At 33.5% G+C, this 7,614-nt stretch overlaps 1 long non-coding RNA gene across 1 annotated transcript in view; it reads left to right on the top strand.

The window, feature by feature from the left end:
* LOC135210567 (uncharacterized) overlaps positions 1 to 3,114 on the top strand; it is a 95,667-nt gene extending 92,553 nt beyond the window's left edge. Inside the window, exon 3 of the long non-coding RNA XR_010313546.1 lies at positions 2,334 to 3,114. This is a non-coding gene — a long non-coding RNA (uncharacterized LOC135210567). The remainder of the gene's footprint in view (positions 1 to 2,333) is intronic.
* Positions 3,115 to 7,614: the final 4,500 nt, after the last annotated feature.

Below are 7,614 nucleotides of genomic sequence, written 5' to 3'. Positions count from 1 at the left end.
TTCAAGTTATTGTAGTGGAATATGCTGAGAAAAGCATGATGACATTGACCAACCACTCTCAAAATAATGTAGGTTGTAAGCCTGCTCCTCTATCTACAAGTAATGCCCTGTGCGTTCTGTTGTCAAATATAAGTGTTTCTTGCTAGCAGTCCCTAAAACCTTTTGTCTTGGTAATTAGGTTTTTTTTATGCTGAAATTCTGTTCGTTTATGTAATCTCATATCTATTGTTATTTTAAGACTTTCAGATCCGGTTTTATTTTTCTTTATATTATAAGTTTTACACATGTGATTTGCTAACATGGCATCTATCCTATTTCATTCCAGAATACACACGCTCTCTCTCTCTCTCTCTCTCTCTCTCTCTCTCTCTCTCTCTCTCTCCTCTCTCAACAGTATTGATTTGTTTGGAAGTAGGGTTAATGATTTACTAAGAAAATCATGTTTTTTTTACCTTTCTAACAATAAATAAATGAATAGATAGATCACCATAAATGTATTCTTAAAGCGAATTAATTGTACACCTGGTAATTACTAAGACCTATGTGACAGGCCCCCCCCCAACAAAAAATAAATAATTAAAAAGTGAAACAGTGTTGAACATAGAAGCAAAGGAATAAGGAAGCAACTGTTGCTGGTGATAAGGCTCTGGGACGGACATTTGTAGCTTAAGACAATTCAGGAGGGATAGTTTGACATCGCAAATACAATAAGAGGAGAACGCACTTGATTCAACACTTTGGAAAACTTTCGGCTGTCATTCAAGGGCGATGGACTAGAATTTTTTATTCTCTCTCTCTCTCTCTCTCTCTCTCTCTCTCTCTCTCTCTCTCTCTCTCTCTCAAGGTTGAATTGTAAGTAATTACATTTACCTGTCACTCAGAAATTGAAGAATTATATATATATTATATATATATATATATATATATATATATAATATATATATATATATATATATGTATATATACATACATAAAAGGCAGTCCCCGGCTTACGACGTTCCTTACAGGCAGTTCCAGGGTTACAACGGGGGTTCCGTTCTTTGAGATGCGTTGTAAGCCGAAAATTATTGTCGTAAGCCGGAACATCGTCAAAAATCCCAAGAAAACCTTACTTTTAATGCTTTGGGTGCATTAAAAACTATGTTAACTGCATTCTTATTGCATTTATCATCAAAACAACCTTCAAATATTGATTATTTTGCATTTTTGGAGTCATATTTCTTCCGCCAGATCAGCGTTGTAAGCAACGTAACCCTGGAAATAATTTCGGATAAATATAATTGAAAAGCGTTGTAACCTCGGAACGTTGTAAGCCAAACCCAGCGTAGGGGGGGACTGCCTTTATATATATAATGTATATATATATATATATATATATATATATATATATATATATATAATATATATACATATATATACGAAATATATATAAACAATTATAACATATACTCCAAGATCCCTGAAAAGGAACCTGGAAAAACTAGATACCGAAATAGCTCCAGAACTCATGCAGAAGAGTGTGCTACTAGTGATGGAACCCCACACTATAAAAACCACCCAGTCGAATAGGATGACTGTGATAAAAAAAAAATAATGATAGTTCTAAGGATATTAAAGTAACTAAACTGGCATTAAGTGAAGGAATTGTTAATGCGTTTTACCATACACTTCGAACAATGCCAAAATCATGGCTAACACGCATCTAAAACGGACAACTGCGCTCATCCCGCACGGGCTTTAACAGGATTGTTTGGAGTGGTTAGCATGTGTGTGTGTATAAGTGTGTCTCAGCAGTCTGTCTCAGCGCGTTACACAGAGAGAGGAGAGAGAGTGAGAGAGATTTACATAACTCAGGGTTCTCTTTTACATTCCTTAAAATTCCTAAACTTTTCTTCTTTTTAGGGAATCCATTTGAAAGTTTGGAATTAAAAACGGGACCTTGGCAATCTCTAAGTTGAAGTTTCGGGGAAGTAGGTAGCAGGTATGTGGGTGAAGAGAACAGGGCGAAAATGTTTTATTTCATTTACGAAAATCCCGTTTATTTATTTATTTATTTGTTTGTTTATTTATATATTTATTTATCTGATCGTTTCCCAGAATGTTAAAATACAGTTATCTACTTAGTTATAGGATTAATAATGTTATGTGTATAATATGTGTAAATTCACAAAAATATTTATTTTACGCCAAAGACCCAGCACGAGTTAAAAATTATTTTTGTTACATCGATAGGTGACGAAAGTTTTTATAAATTTGATACATTTACGTTCTGTGTACAAACATACATAATAATGACAATGAAAATTTTTTCATTTATATTTTTCCATTTACAGATTCACAAGTCGCATCAGCCTTATTTTACAAGCCATTAACAAGGACAGTAGACTAACTTCGACCATTACTTTGTTTATCCTGATGGAAATGGAAGAAATTAAGGCGAAATAAGGTTGTACTGAAATAAATTTTGATATTACAAATTCTTGGAATAGTGTAAAATTTTAAAGCCCAATCACAATATTCACTATAAGGTCATGACTGTTCCCAATATCTGGAATAACAAAAACACATTTTATTAAATAATATTAAATGTAATGCTTATAGACGCTCCAGTAATGACTAACTCGTTTTAATGATCATTCTAAAATATTCTTAATTATTGGTCTTGGAAAATGGTCATTTGTAATTGTAGTCTATTGTTTACAACCTTTTACTGTTTACTGTCACTTAACATACCACATTTAAAAATTATTTCCAATTATGCACGCTCCGGACAGTCTATCAAATAGTTGTTTATAGAATTCAAGCAGAAACTTGGATTATATCAATGACAATAGCTTTAAGTACTATTTAGCTGGGTTAAATTTGCATCAATCTTTTATTTATTTTTTCTGGCCATCTCATGACTCGTTTATGGTGGTCAGGACATAAGTGGTGTTACCAAGTTTATACAATGTACTTGGCATACCTATTTAATTAATAGAATTAGGAAGTTTCTGTGTGCAAATGGAATGGTGTACATGGTTAATGTTATGTGAAATTTCCTGTTGCATAAGAAAACCATGTCTATGGTTTCTTTGTATGTAGATGAAACGTCATCATTAAAAAAAACTAAATCCCGTAATTTACTCTCCCCAACGACTTTTGGTAATATTATACATGACGATCTGCCCCCACTACAGCAGAAAATGATATTATTATTATTATTATTATTATTATTATTATTATTATTATTATTATTATTATTATTATTATTATTATATTATTATTATTATTATTATTATTATTATTATCATCATTATTATTCACAGACATCCTATTCGACTGGGTGGTTTTATAGTGTAGGGTTCCGGTTTGCATCTTGCCTACTTAGGAATCCATCACTTTTCTTAATATATGCGCTGTATCCAGGAGCACACTCTTCTGCATGAGTCCTGGAGCCATTTTGGCATCTAGTTTTTCCAGGTTCCTTTTCAGGGATCTAGGGGTCGTGCCTAGGTTCCCTATGATTAAGGGTACAATTTCCACTGGTATATCCCTGTCGAAAATAATGAATGCTGAAGGCAGACATGGCACACAGGGCTAATAAACAACAACAATAAAAATATTAACATTTATTTACAAAAAGTATAAAGATCTTCAATGTTTAAATAAGACCCTAGCACCAATGTCACTAGAATAGATCCGCTAAGGTTTTTAGTTGTGGAAGGATCTACTCCCCCAGCCTATTCCGACCAGCTCTACAAAATCTGTGAAATAACAAAAATAACGAAATATAACCCTTGCAAGCAAAGCAACAGTAAACACGGGTAAAAATTAAAAATTAATTGTGAAAATCACACCTCAAATAAAACTAAAATGCGAAAATCACACCCTGAATACGCGATTACATGCCAACAAGAAAATACAATAATGTAATTAAACCTCTTTTAACGATTAAAGTAAGGCTAAAAAATATAATGATATACCTATTCAAACAATTACAAAGTTAAATAAGGTATTACCATAACGAACATAACCTTACAACAAAATTAATATAATTAAGTGGATAAACTTAAAACCCACGTAATTATTTAAGAATATAGAGCCTTAATTTTTAAATGGGATATGAGATTTGGATAATTACTTTAAATAATTAAAGATATTTTGACCTCCAAACCTAAATCACTAAATATGCCACAAACATAGAAGGACTTACGGGGTTTAAGAGGCTATATCCTTAAGTAGTCGATACAGTAGTCTTCTGTCCAAAGAGTGGGGGTAATGATGACGGTTCCCATAAGGGCGAAGACATATATAATCCACGATGTTGATGAGGTAGTAAATCGTTGTCGCAGAGCGGGACGAAGAGATTAAGTCACTCCATGGCTGGTTATAAAATCCTTGATAAATTCTTCATTGAAACAAGAAACAGCCAAATTATGTAAATGATGATGAGCAGTTAGAAGTTAATATAAGTCCATGGCCAATAACTGCTCCACCCTTTATACAATGAGAGTTGTTAAAAGACTGCCTTTCCTCCATCAGTTTTCCTCAAGGTAAATACTCTGCTGATTTTTCTCCAAGGATCTTCAAACTGGAAGATAAAGTAAAACTGGACAGCAGAGCCATCTATTGACAAACAACCTCTAAACTCCCTTGCCTTCTATGTTTTTTTTTTTAAATAAATAGCAAAAGAGGCTAGAGGCAAAATAATAATACATTAAATATACAAAGGCAATAATAAATTTAAAATCATGGAATGAAATTTATTTCACACTCCAAGGGGGGGATTCAAATTTTTAAATTTTATACAACAAATTTGAATCAAAGAAAAATTAAAAACCATCACCAAATCTCAATTATTCATGTCTGAAAGGATAGCCTTAGTTTTAGCCATACTATCAACTGCGGGTTTTCTTTTAACCTTATTCACAACTAATGAGTTCCTATCACATATATCAATATTACCCAGATCATCAGTTTCGCAGCAACTCAAAATTGGAATGAGAGACGTAACATGACGTTTTACAAGTTCTCTAGTAGCTCCCTTCAACACTACTGCACCTGTAACTTCATTTATATCATTAACAACAACATCCCTCACAACACCCATTGGATAACTGACCGGTTTCATATTACTCTCTTTTAAGAGCACCACATCTCCAACTTTAAGCTTATTATGTGTGACGGGTCTATACATATCCTTATCATTAGTAGCCTGATAAATCAAATCTTTAACAAATTCAGAGTGATACAGATCAATTAACTTCTGTCTAACTTTCCCAAGTTCCCGATAACCATCTACAATATTACCCACATTATTTCCTTTGGCAAGCCAAGCAGGATCATCATCAACATCATGTAACTCAGGAATAATACTAACAGAAGGCAAACTTCGTCCGTGTATCAAAATTTCTGGTGTTATAGGATCAGGAATCTCATTACCCATGGTATCTCTAAGGGCTTCCTTGAAAGCAATGGGACGCTTGTTAAGCAAATGTACAGTCTGGCCAACAAAAAACTCAAAATCTCTTAAATCCAAGACATGCTTCTGTATAGAACTGTAGAGCAACTTTTTTGTGAGTTTAACACAAGTTTCTACCAACCCTCCCAATTTGTTGCATCCTTTGAAGTACTGTTCAAACTTTATTGGCTTAACATTGTTTTGATGGAAATAGCTTTGAACTTCAGAATCGTTCAAAAAATTGGTGATTAAATTTGCGCCAGCAACTATCTGTGAACCCAAATCAGACAAAACTAACTGTGGGATACCATATTCAAAGCAATGCATCTGAAGAGAGCGTAAAAATTCCTTGGTTGAGAGATCTAAACAAAGTTTCAAATTAATTGCTCTCGTCCATAAGCAAGTCAAACACAAAGCCATAATTTACTTTTCTTACCATTACTTTAACATAGTATGGTCCCAAATGATCAACAAAAATATAAACTAAATGGAATTTTAGGAGGATTAATTCTAAAATCACGATAACTACTCTGATTCAGTTTAACTGTTCGTCCATTAAATCTTTTACATTGAATGCAACCCTTGAGGATATTCTTAACTACCGAGAAATAATGAGGAATCCAGATTTTTTTCTCATTTATGATAACAATGATACAGTCCCAAATGACCAAACTTCTGATGCATATCCAAAACAATCAAATTAGTTAATTTACTATCTTTTTGCAAGAGAATAGGAAAATGCAAGTAATTATCCTGTTTTCCATTTTGGGGACTTTACAATCTAACTCGTAAAATACCAAATTTATCCATATAGATATTCAGTTGAGCCACAATATTTGGAACAGCCATAAACCGTTATCACCACTTTCAAAATAAGCAAAAACTTCAGGAAATCCAAGACCTTGTTCCACCCTAATAACATTCCTGTAGGCTTCAAGATACAAATTTACTTCAGGGTAGTTTTTTATTAAAATCCCAAACCTCTCAGGATATTTAACCTTCAATTTAAGTTTGATGTTATGAATAAACTTCAAAACACACAAGTTTACTCTAACAAGACGTTTAAAGTCAGAAAATCTATCCAAGGTATCAAATGCTCTCCTCGATTCCCAGTTTCTGCCTTGCAATCAGAGGGAGCAATACCAATCATAACATTGATTGGGTCAGCCTTTGCTAGAGGGTTAGGAACAATGACCTCCATGATTTCAGGTTTATTAACTTCAGCTGCCAAACATTCATCAGCAAGATTCGGAGGCCCAGTAAAGTAAGTAGTTTTCAACAGTTGCTTATAAGAAACACATCTCGTGATGCAGTCAGCAGGATTCATAACTCCACTAACAAATTTGTATTTCACAGGGTTTTCTTCACAGAGTTTACTTATCTGATTTAAACGATTTAATATGAAAGTGCTGCTTTTGTTCATCCAACTTATTCACATAACCATTAATCCAACTCAAAGAAACTAAACTATCTGTGCATAATACCAACTCGCAAATATTGACAGGCTTCACACACAAAGGACCAGACAACTCTCTCTTCAATTCAATCAATGTTTCTGTTCCAAGAAAAATGGCCTGAAATTCTAATGATGGAATACTTTTACCTTCCAACTGCTTATATTAACAATTCTGTTTTTAGCCAAATACCAAAACTGCCTGATTTGTCTCAGTATCCTGAATAAAGACGACTACTCCATACATTAGTTTACTACTGTCAGTATAAGCAATCAATCTATAACATCCATTCCTATCTCCAATTACTCTAGGAATAGATAATTCAGGAGTTGAATTCAGCTGCTTTACAATATTACGCCACTCACGGACTATTCTCGGGAAGCTTAGTGTCCCAACCAAACGTGGCTTATCTGTTTGCAATTCATGCATGAAAATACGAGCCCTATTCAAAATGGGACCATTAATATTATAGGGGTCGAAATTTGAAGCAATAGATTTGAGAACAAGTCTCTTAGTATCAGCTGAAATTTCAAGATTTAGCTTTTGTGTCAAAAGGCTATCAGCTTGTCTGTTCCATCTCAAGCCAAACAATTTAACTGTATCTGGAACATTTTCAGGCAAAAGGTCATTAATTTCATCTTGTATGTTCTGGTTGTTAGTAACAAACTGTTGTAGTTCAAATTTATATGGTGCAAATATACTATTCAAATGATCAAA

The sequence above is a fragment of the Macrobrachium nipponense genome, chromosome 39 (assembly GCF_015104395.2).
Source record: "Macrobrachium nipponense isolate FS-2020 chromosome 39, ASM1510439v2, whole genome shotgun sequence".
Lineage (NCBI taxonomy): Eukaryota > Metazoa > Arthropoda > Malacostraca > Decapoda > Palaemonidae > Macrobrachium > Macrobrachium nipponense.
Note: the sequence above shows the minus strand (reverse complement) of the source record. Positions and strands in the feature narration are given on the sequence as shown.